The sequence below is a fragment of the Saccopteryx bilineata genome, chromosome 9, assembly GCF_036850765.1.
Source record: "Saccopteryx bilineata isolate mSacBil1 chromosome 9, mSacBil1_pri_phased_curated, whole genome shotgun sequence".
NCBI lineage: Eukaryota > Metazoa > Chordata > Mammalia > Chiroptera > Emballonuridae > Saccopteryx > Saccopteryx bilineata.
Window position 1 is genome coordinate 12835261 of NC_089498.1, and position 12632 is coordinate 12847892.

Consider the following 12632-nt stretch of genomic DNA (forward strand, 5'->3'; position numbering starts at 1 on the left):
CCCTCTCTGTCCTTCTCTCTCTCCCCCCTCTTCTTCTTTTCCTCTCTCCTTCTCTCCCTTTTTGCCTCTCTTCCCTCTCTCCTTTTCCTCGCTTCCTCACTCCCTCACTCCCTCACTCTCCATCTCCTACCCTCTCTCTCTCCCTCTCTTCCCCCCTCTCTTTCCCTCTCTCTCTCCCCCCTCTCCTCTCTCCTTCTTCCCCTCTACCCCCTCTCCCTCTCTCTCTTTCTCTCCCTCTCTCTCTCCCTCCCCCTTCTCTCTCTCCCCTTCTCTCCCTCCCCCTCTCTCCCTACACCTCTCTCTTTCTCTTTTTCTCTTCCCCTTCCTCTCTCTCTAAAGTTAATTTTAAAAAATAACATCATTTTTAAAAAATGTAATGAACTATATATAGCACAGGGATTGATCTTTATTGCATGCAAATTTCAAAAACAATTTAAGAGGTCACAGAACACCAGGATATTAGGCACAAACTTTAAAATCCAAAAAAGCGGCCCTGGCCGGTTGGCTCAGCGGTAGAGCGTCGGCCTGGCGTGCGGGGGACCCGGGTTCGATTCCAGGCCAGGGCACATAGGAGAAGCGCCCATTTGCTTCTCCCCCCCCATCTCCTTCCTCTCTGTCTCTCTCTTCCCCTCCCGCAGCCAAGGCTCCATTGGAGCAAAGATGGCCCGGGCACTGGGGATGGCTCCTTGGCCTCTGCCCCAGGCGCTAGAGTGGCTCTGGTCACGGCAGAGCGACGCCCCGGAGGGCAGAGCGTCGCTCCTGGTGGGCGTGCCGGGTGGATCCCGGTCGGGCGCATGCGGGAGTCTGACTGTCTCTCCCCGTTTCCAACTTCAGAAAAAAAAAATCCAAAAAAGCATGAAATTTATTTAAATAATAATGCATCAGTGTTGATTCATTGATTGAATGTACCATACTTTTACCAGGTGTCAATCAGCAAGAGAAACAGAGTGTACCGGGTATATGGTAACTCTCTCTTTACTGTCTTCTCACTTTTCTCTGAATTTAAAACTATTGTAAAATAAAGAGAGAGAGAGAGGGAGTTGTTGAGTAGGAGACTGTGTAGAAGTAGAAAAGGTTTTATGGAAAGTTTTTTGACTCTAAGTACACAGGAGAAAACATGTAAGGAAGAGAAGAGTTGGGCAACAGGGTCAGATTCCGCAGAATGATGAATGTGCCATGGGCAAAATGATCTATAAAAATTAACACCCGGTAGAAAGACTGTTGCTACCACGAAATTTCTCTGTAGCTGGAGAGCAGGTCCATGTTCCTGGTGAGCACCCCACCCGGTGAAAGCTGCTTAGATAAATTAATAACAAATCCCCTATTCCTTCACTTCAATATGTTGCTTTTAACCATTTTCAACACACTGAATTATTGATTCCTCGCCACCCAGGCGAGGTTCATTTGTGTGGGTTGGGATGGGAGTCCAGCCACAGAGCCAGTTTCCCCGCTCGGGGGGGGGGGGGGGGGGGGGGGAGCAGGAGACAGCGCAGCCCCCTTCCAGCTGGCAGGCTCCAGAGGAGCAGAGGGAGCGCGTTGTTGGCAGTGGATGTGGGGGTCCCTGCCAATTCTTTGGTTGCACAGTTGAAAACTCCATGTGCTTCCCTTCACACGGCAATATTTTCACACCTCTTGTGCCATTAATTAAGCTCTCTTTATCCTCCTGAATTCATAAAGGGGACTCACAGCCCCGAATGTGGAGATCCGTTTTTAATGGGGGCAAGCACGAGATGCGTTCGATATTGGATGGTTTTCCCATACCCATTTCACACAGAAGGGACGAGTGAGACTTGAAGCACCTTATCTGTTTGCTATGGCGATTGATCTTGTCACAGAGATGAACCTTTTGGGAATAATCATTCAGACCATCTGTCTGGGACTGAGTCATAAATTGCATGTTTTTCTCCATAGGATTTTATTTTGTAGCGTTAGACTGCATTGAATAGTTATTAGTGGACGGTGACTGGAATAAACGAGTTCTAGGAGAAGGCAGCCACACTGGGGAATTTCAAAAACTGAAACTCGTAGACACAGACAACTCTTTGGTTGTTACCAGAAGGAAGGGGGTAGGGGAGGGGGTGGGAAGGGGTCCAGGGTCAAGGGGGTCAAATATATGGCGATGGAAGATGATAGGACTTCGGGTGGTGGAAGCACAGTGTAATATACACATCGTGTATCATAGAGATGTACACTTGAAACTTATATGATCTCATTAACCAATGTTGCCCCAATAAATTTAATTTAAAACTGATAGCATAAATAGGATTACATATCACAGTTTAATTTATGTCCATTGTGGACACAGTCTGTCAGCACCCTTTCAGTTGATTGTCTCTAGTGAAAGGAATTACAAATAACAAAGAGGCTTTGTCTTTAATATTTTTGCTTTATTATTTACTGCTCTTTCTAAAATTAATACTTTTTTTCCAGTAAGAGGAGGGGAGGCAGAGACAGACTCCCACATGCTACCTGACTGGGATCTACCCCACAAGCCCACTAGGGGGTGATACTGTGCCCATATGGGGTGTTGCTCCATTGCTCAGCAACTGAGCTCTTCTTAGCGCCTGAGGCGGAGGCCATGGAGCCATCCTCATTGCCCAGTGCCAACTCGCTCCAAGTGAACCATGGCTGCAGGAGGGGAAGAGAGAGAGAGGAAGAGAGAGAGAGAGAGAGAGAGAAGCAAAAGGGGGAGGGGTGGAGAAGCATATGGGTGCTTTTCCTATGTGCCCTGACCAGGAATCAAACCTGGAACATCTATATGCTGGGCTGACACTCTACCACTGAGCCAACTGGTCAGGGCTAAAATGAGTACTTTTTAAAAATTTTTTGTTCTGGAATAATTATTAATTTATGGAAAGTTGTAATAAAATGAATAAGAGGTCTCAGGAAATCTTTACCCAGAGGAAGCAGCACTTACTACTATATCACACCCAGAAAGTTAATATTAGCACAGCTCAGGAAACTTATTCAGATTTCACCAGTTTTATTGGTATGAGAAAGTATGTTTGTGTGTGAGAGAGAGAGTGAGAGCAAGAGACAGAGAATTGGTATTTTCATATTTCTATATAATTTTAATGTTAATTTTTTAGTTTTTATTGAATTTATTGGTTCACAAAATCATACAATTTTATTGTCTGTGTTGACTCATGCCACTACCAACACAATCCACCTATAGAACTACGCCCTCAACAGCAGGCTGCTCTGGGCAATCTGGTGTAGGCACCCCACCCCCACCCCGGCCCCACCCCGAGCGCTTGGCAACGACTGAGCTGTACTCCATCTCTAGGATTTCATCAGAATCCTACATTATATAATATAACCTCATGAGATTGGCTTTTCTTCTATTCAACATAATTCCCTTCAGATTATGCTTTAATTAATAGTAAAGGAACACATCTCAAATGATACTTAAAATCCCATAGGTCACTTTAAAATTTTGTGTTTCTGAGCCTTAACAGCAAAGATTTTTAGAGATGAAAAATGTGCCTTCAGTTTGCATTGGCTAAAGATACTCATGCAGCCCTGGCCAGTTGTCTCAGCGGTGAAGCATTGGCCCAGCGTGTGGAAGTCCCAGGTTCGATTCCCAGCCAGGGCAAACAGGAGAGGCGCCCATCTGCTTTTCTACCTTTCCCCCTCTCCTTCCTCTCTATCTCTCTCTTCCCCTCCCACAGCCAAGGCTTCATTGGAGCAAAGTTGGCCAGGGTGCCGAGGACAGCTCCATAGCCTCTGCCTCAGGTGCTAGAATGGCTTGGGTTGCAGCAGAGCAACTGCCCAGATGGGCCAAGCATCGCCCCCTGGTGGACATGCTAGGTGGATCTCAGTCGGGTGTGTGCAGGAGTCTATCTGCCTCCCGCCACTTCTCGCTTCTGAAGAATACAAAAAAAAAAAAAAAAAAAGATAGTCTTGCAATCATATCAGAAGGATAGCTCCTTAAAATAAGGAGGGAAACCTGGAGTCGCCTGTATAAAATCCATCTCAGCCTCTCTCCTAAATATTTGTGTAAGGAAGCAAAATGTAAGAGTCAGGCCCTTCAGGACTGTTGATGTTCAAGGCCAATGACTAAGTCTCTGGGTCAAAACAGAAAGGTAATGACCATAATGTCACAACACAGTGAGAACTGAGGAGTTGAACAGAATTATGTCGTCTTGCTCTCGGTCCGGCTCAGCGCTATATCTTATCCCTTTCTCTATCCAGACAGGCCTGGGTCAGCAGGCCTCCCATTGACCAGTCTTCCATAGAAAGCATAGAAGGCAAATTTATTCACTGATTTGAAGTCAACACTAGAAATCTGATCTGTTTGATAACAGTCCATTGTCATTATTCAAAAAAAAATGAGAAGGAATAAGAATCACAGAATGAAGGCATATTTTTTTTTAATGATTGACATATACAATGTGTAATAAAGGTTTTCCTTGTTATCCACAAAAAGAATGAGACACTTTTTCCCTTTCCGGTGAGTCTTTCTTTAAGAAGAAGAAGAAAAAAGTATTCATGTATAAAATATTTGCTAGTTCCAAAGAAGCACCCTACATGTATAATCATTAGAGTATACACTTTTCAGGGGACAGAAACAATATAAATTTTATAACACAGTGCATCCCGGAGACTAGCACCGTGCCTGAACCATGCATGGTGCTCATCACATGTTAAATAAATGACACTCTGAGTGAGTCGTTATCTCCATTTTATTGTAGATGGACAAAAGATTAATATATTAAAACAAAAGGACCAATATCACATAGTGTAGAGCAGAAAGATTGAGAACTTCATTTGGATATACTCATAAACTCATTAGTAACTGCGTCCCTGAGTGGTTTTCTAAGCTACCATCTAGACTCACTTGAAATCCATACAGAACAAGCAGAGGATTTGGAAATGCTATTGGTACAGTTATTATAGATGACATCAAATTCAAGACATGTGGATTTTAGAAAAATACTGGAACAGGCTTTTGCAAAGTGTTCTGTGCATGACTTGCTATGAGAACATGAGTTATTCGATGGAGAAAAAAAACAAAGCTTTTTATTCTTTTTGGTCTCCTTACTGATACATGGCCTGGCACATGTATGAATAAGAGTGCTGTACTGATTTGAATTGTTCACATCCAAACCAATCACTAGGACCTAGTGGGGATGGCTTTTAACATCATGTCAAATAAATTAAACAGTTTCATTGAAGGGAGCACAATATATTTGTTGTTACTGTATTTTTTTTTTAAATAACATGAAGAAAAGTGATGATTGCATTGATCTATCTTCCTCCTTCATACTTGGACTTTAACCGAGGGGATGACCTTAAAGATCTTTCCAGAAGACCACTTTTCTATCAATTAGATACAAATCACTGTGTCCTGTAGTGACACTGTGACACTCAAAAATAAAATCTCTTTGTATAGATAGCAATGAATAATCCCCACCTCGCCCCCAGGATTACAAATCGAAACAGCGATGGGAGTCTGGACTTGAATTCTCGTAGTACTAGTGATAGAAACATTTTCTTATACATCAGAGAGAGAAATTATTTCAAATTAAGGTGGGGCTGTAGGTGCCTTAGCCACTGTGGTTATCCACTATAGGATTGTGACTGTGCTGATCCTGTGACTCGGAGTCAAATACTCGTTAACAGATTGAAACCTTATTGTGAGTAATTATTTAATGAAATGATAGGTGGTCTAAGATCATATGAATGTTATGTTAAAGGGAGGGGACTTATTGTTATGGAGAGGGAAACAAATATGCACAAGGAGAATTTGAGCATCAGGTAGGCTACAGAAACGCCTACTGAACAAATCCCCCACAGACACGGTACCTTATGTTCTCCCTGATGTTAAGAAACGACCTGATAAACACGATCACAACTGCCATTGCTCTTTGTGATAGCATGAGTGAATGATTTTATGAGGCCACTTCCCTTGCATCATTAACTTCTTTTCCTTTTTATTGAATTTATTGGGGTGACATTGATTAACAATTATACAGGTTTCAGGTGCACAATTTCACAACATATCATCTGTGCACTGCATTGTGTGTTCACCACCCTAAGCCGAGTTTCCTTCCATCACCATTTATCCTCTCCACCCTCCTTCACCTCCTCCCGCTCTCCTCCCTGTATTACTCAGTTAAATAGAACTACACATAGAGAGATATTTTTAGGATCTGGCCAGCTGGCTCAGCGGTAGAGCATCGACATGGCATGTGAAAGTCCCAGGTTTGATTCCCAGTTAGGGCATGCAGGAGAAGCGACCATCTGCTCACCTTCTCTGTCTCTCTTCCCATCCCACAGCCATGGCTCAAATGGTTTAAGGAAGGTGGCCCCAGGTGCTGAGGATGGCTCTATGAACTCCCCGTAGGCACTAACATAGCTCGGTTACTGAGCAACAGAGCAGCAGCCCCAAATGGGCAGAACATCACCCGGTAGGGAGCTTGCCAGGTGGTTCCCGGTCGAGCGCATGTGGGAGTCTGTCTCTCTGCCTCCCGCCTCTCACTGAATAATAATAATTTAGTGAAAAAAATATTTTTAGATATTGTATAACGCATAGCAAGACCTCTGAATCCTAAATAATAATGACAGTGTTATTCCTCATAAAGGAATCAATGAAGAACACTGACCTAAGATTTTAGTTAGTAATTTGACATTAATCCCTATGCCCAAACAAGGGCTTTACTTGTCAATCTGAACACATTTTTTATTAGACAGAAACCATGTTAATATTTTTTTTGTCTTTAAAAAGCTGTTTTGAAGGCAAAAGAATAAGGGAAAGGATTCCTTATTTAAGAGATTACAAATGAGTTCTTTATGATGAATCATTTTGTAGTATGAAGGAAAATTTATTCAGGTAACATCGAAGGAGATGATTGATCTAATTCCTTAGAAGAGAACCATCCACAACTCATATTTAGTAACTAGCATTTAAGGGAGGACAAGTTTGTAGCAGTGACATGCTAAAGAGTTCCACTAGATTGATCATATAAGATGCTGCGAATGAGAAGTCTGAAGCCTAATCTATGCATTTATAATATATGAGCTGCATTGCACAGTGAGGTTAGGTATGGCAGGGGATCAGTCCTGGTAAGTCTCAGTCAGATGTTACATTCTAGTATCACAAGCTGGGGGCTTCCACTTAATTGGATGTTTCCTGCTCAGAAAAATAAATACATAAATAAATAACACTGTCTATTGGCTTTTGACTATATCTGTCAGGTCCCTAGATGGAAAAATGGAAAGGTATTGGCTTTATTCATGAATAGTTTAGTACCTCGTAAATAAATGCTCCCCTTCCATGTCTGTTTCTCCAGACTTGAAAATAAAAAGCATATGGGTCTCTAGAAGACAATCCCATCTTTCCTACTCACCCAATAGAAAACTCGCCTTGTTTTCCCAAGGAATTTGTGCTCGTTCAACCTCCAATTCATCTTCATGCTTCCAAACATCTGCTCGTGGGATCAGGAGTGGGGGAGATGAAAATTGGATAACTGAGGGACTTGCAGGGGTCAGGCTCATCTTGCCCTAACCTTTCCTCTTTTCAGGACTTCTCTCCTCATCCTTCCACATGGATGTGGTTTTTTTGTTGTAGTCCTAAAAATTATGTGTGTGTGTGTATTCATGCACATATATTCCTAAATACAATATATATGCACACACACATACCCCCTCTCACCATCAAGACTCTCTTTCTTCAATGGCTCAGAATGTTTTATTAGCAGATCAGCTACCTCCAATTCCAGCCTGAACTTTGGATGTGTAGCTTATTTTTGAATTGTAGATCTGGCTCACACCATTTTTTAGTAACCTGTTGGGAATGATTCACATTACTCAACACTTTTTTACTATTTTAGTGAGTGATCACTGAATCAAGAGGTAGTCACTCAATCAAGAGAACCTAAAAAATAAATAAATACTATGTTTGTTGAGTACATTTCTAGTAAGAGCAGTTCAGACATAAACCGGTGGGATCATTACAACATTCTTGAGTTTGTAGATCTCAACTCAAAGAGCTCCTGGATGTCAAAAGTTAAAACATAGTTCTATCACAGCCCTGGCCGGATAGCTCAGTTGGTTAGAGCATCGTTCCGAAGCACAGAGGTTGCCAGTTGGATTCCTGGTCAGGGCATGTACAGGAGCAGATCAGTGTTCCTATCTGTGTCTCTCTTCCCCTCTCCCTTCCTCTCTCTCTAAAATTGATACAATAAATATCAAGTATTAGTTCCATCACAATATAAAGGCATAATAGGTAATACACCATCATGCATATGAATTGATTTACTATAGTTTTACATGGTCTCAAAGTGGCTCATGGATCTCTGTTAGCATTTTGATGGCTATGGTAATACTGTATTTGGTATAGAAATCAGAAAAGCTCTGTAAAGCCAGGGAAGAGTCCTGAAGAGCTTTGCTTTTAAAACCCACAGCGCAGGGCCTAATAGGTATAGAATGTATGTTCAATGAATACATGTTGAATGAATTAATCAATAAGTTACTTGTTTCACAGCATTTCATTAATTAGCTAAATTTGGTGGCTGCACAATGACAAAATTAACACATTTAATCTTCAGAATTGGTAATACGCTCACTCTACAGATGAGATAATTGTCAAATTGAAAAGGCATCGTTTGAACAGTTGTTTCTGTCTCTAAAACATGTTATAACCTTCAATTCAGTTCAACCAGACTATATTTATGATACTGTACTGTTCTTAGAATGTCCAAAAGCTTACTCTATATTCATTCATTCATTATTTGTATCAATCTGTTGAGTAATCAAAATGTGCTGTGCTTTATGATAATTGCTGGAACACATTGTTGAGCAGAAACAGAGATGGTCCTTGACCCCATAAAGCTCCCAGTCTAATGTGGGAGACACTTTCATCCAATAGTCACACACATACACATAAAGTGATCATTCTAATTGCTACAAATGTGGTACACACACTTCTAAGAGGTTCATAATAAGAAAATCTGGAGTTATATAAAAGGTTTTAAATGATTGAAAAGATAAATAAAGTGACTCACTTAGAACGGGGATTTCCATGCAGAGGCAACGTTAGTACCAATGCCCTGTGGCCAAAAGGAGTAGAAGTGTGAATGAGAGTCTAAAAGAGTCTGTAACAGGAAGGCATCAAGAGAGAGCATTAGCATAGAGAGGTAGGAAGGGGCTAGACTAGGCAGAGCCTTGGATGGAAACCAAACATTTTCAACTTCCTCTTTGGTGCAATGGCAAGACATTCAAAGGGTTTAAGCAAGGGAAAGGCATGAGCAGATACATGCTCTAAAAAGTAAACAATGGCTGTCAGACTCCTCCTCCCAAATATAAACCTACTTAGAAGAGGCAGCTAATTAATGGTTAGGATCACTGCTGGACTGTAATTATCTTTGTTCTCCTTTTTACCCATCAGAGGAGGGATAGAGAATTATCTTCACTGATGTTTTAATCTCTGGAGAAGTGTTCCACTTGATCAATGCCCGAGTTCTTTTCATGCTATCTACTTTACAATAACCGAAAACCCCCCAGGGGTCATTCTCCTGCTCTGGGTACAAATTTCATAATTATTAACAACAACGCCAAAAAAAAAAACCCAAGAAAAAACAAACAAACAAACCAAAAAACCCCAATCCGGAGTTTATTTCCCCAAACTGGAAGGCTGCTTTAAAAATACTTGAACAACATAGAGTTATCAATGGAATCAGTAATTAAATTACCTCATGACAAAATGTAGGGATTGATTACAAAAATAATTAAAGTAATGAGACTAACAACATTGAGAAGATAATATAAGGAGAAGATAATATAAGGAGAGCAATTCTGTGAAATGACAATGGTCCCTGGACACACTTAATAATTACGACCACTTAAATGCATTATTGGGTTCTAAAGTGGCCCCATGTGGGATAGAGGAGAGAAAATATTTATTCTCCAGGTACTGCTCTGAATTCCTTTCCAGAAATAAGCTATGTCCATTCATTTATAAGTACATATTAAATTTGGATCATGCAGATAAAGGTATAATTTTTTAAATGTAAAAGAGTTTAAAAAAAAAAACAAACAAACCAAAGACAGGTAATTTCTTGGTCCTTGATCTTATCCTTAAACTGCATCTACTCACCAGATTGGTGAAAAAATCTCCAACTTTTCAAATCATCTTTTTCCTTACTAGTAAAGATGGGTATTTTTTAAACTTGAACTTATGAAGAGTGTCAAGTCCTTGAGCTTAGGTGGGAACCATGCTTATGTTCAGATCTCAACTCTATGCATTCAAGCAGAAGGTGACTTAGGTGCTTTACCTCACCTTTAAAAATGGTGATATCATTCAGATCTATGTCATAGACTGTATTGGAGATTTAAATGAGATAAAACTCAAGGTGCCTACCCATAAAAACCATTAACATTCATTATTAATGTATTAAGTACTTCCAGGTACTCAAGAAAGCTATTTTAGCCTGACCGGGCAGTGGCGCAGTGGATAGAGCATCGGGCTGGATGCAAAAGAGCCAGGTTCAAGACCCCAAGGTCACCAGCTTGAGCAAGGGCTCATCTGGTTTGAGCAAAAGCTCACCCAGCTTGAGCCCAAGGTTGCTGGCTTGAGCAAGGGGTTACTCGGTCTGCTGAAGGCCCACAGTCAAGGCACGTTTAAGGTGTTGCAACGCAACGGAAAACTAATGATTAATGCTTCTCATCTCTCTATCCCTGTCTATCCCTCTCTCTGACTCTCTCTGTCTCTGAAAAAAAAACAAAAAAAAAACTATTTTAAGTTTCGATAGTGTATTGTTTGATAAAGTCTTCCCCCCCCCCTTGGATCTATTTTTTAATGTAATTTAAAATGTAAACGTGTCTCCATTCATCCCCTTTATTTCATGACAAAAGCTCCGTGTCCCATCGTGTTTCCCTTGTGAACTTGCTGACCAGTGCCTGCTAACGCCAAGGCACCATTCTTAGTCACTCTCCTTTAGTAAAGGAATCCTCCTTCTTCCAGTGTTGATAATGAATAAGCTCCGTCATTTGATTCCCATTTTGAATATATTTCTTTACTATTTCCAGAAAAGAAATTGATATGAACTGAGATAACATCATAGGTATGGAAATATAAATACACACAGACATGCCGTTGAAGAGCATGACTCTCAGCTGTATCTTTAAATGCCCCTCCAGTGTAATTCACCCTCAGCCCCGACGTCTATATAAACATATGTGATGTCCTGGCAGCCCTCGCCCCTTCAGGTGGTCAGCTTTCCTGCCAGCCTACCTTGCAGATTGACCATATTTTCTTCTATCTAGTTTAGCACACCTGTTATTGCTCTTCCTAAAATTTGGTAACTGATGTTGCTCTGCCTTATCTGTTTGTACCTGAAACTCTTTGTTGGCACTTTTCTGAATTGTGCATCTCTGTAGTTGACCTGGGCTTAATGTTGGGGAGTAGGCTTACCTTAAATGAGGTTAGCATGGACATAAGTCAACCCATCAATTTTTCAAGTTGAATCCTAAAAGAGCCCCTGGCCCAGCTCAGGGGCTAGCTCCCTGCCCCATGGAGAAATCTGACTCTTCTTACTCCAGCCTGACCTGTACTCAGAACAGACATTTCATCTACACTGATATCTCAGAGAATGAGAGTTCTGAACAGTTGAACAGTCGTTTCCCATTCCTCCCAATCAGCAGTGTACTCTTTTGTATTATAAACTCCATAAATTAGAATGCTCAAATAATAGAAATTTATTTCAATAACAAATTCAGCCAATTATTAGTAAAGACAAAGGGATGCACTTTTTAAATCAAGACATGACAGGATTAGAAACCAATGGAGATCATCAGAAATTTCAAGGGGAAAAAAAAGTGTCTTTTTTTTTTTCGCCCCTTGGTTAGCAATTAGACAGCTGTATTTTGCTGAAATTGATACCAGGAATACAGTGCTCAAGTTGCTTGAGCTAGAAATAGAATTGAGTATAAGTTATGAGGATAAATTCTTCCTGAAAGTCCATGAGACTGTCTCACCCTATCTGGCCTCTGTTGCAGATTCATGACTGAATTTTTTTCCCTTTGCTTATCCGACTTTCTCTCTTTTCTTTGTTTTTCTTTTCTTTCCTTTCTTTTCTTTTTCCATTTCCTTCCTTCCTTCCTTCCTTCCTTCCTTCCTTCCTTCCTTCCTTCCTTCCTTCCTTCCTTCCTTCCTTCCTTCCTTCTTCCCTCCCTCCCTCCCTCCGTCCCTCTCTCTCAGCCTCTCTCCCACCCTCTCTCTCACCCACTCTCCCTTCCTTCCTTTTTCCCCATCCTTTCTTCCCTTCCTTCCTTTCTTTCTTTCTTTCCTTACTTTGTTTTTTTTCTTCAACAAGACGGAATTTCAACAACAACAAAGAAGAAAACCTAATGGTAACTATTCAGAGCAATTAGATGCATAAACCAATGAGTTGAGGGAAGAGAGCTACATAGTCAGAACCTGGGATCTTCTCCTCTCTATCACGTCCTCCATCCACCTACCTCCCTTTTTATCATGTCCACATTTTCCCTAAGTAGAACATGCAAGGGCCATTTAATGGAAACAAGAGCCTTTGAAGGAACTTTCTTTGAACATGCTGAAGTAGTCTAGTTCATATATTACTAACTCCATTGAAAGGATATATTCACTTCTCTTTGGAGTCAATTAGTGA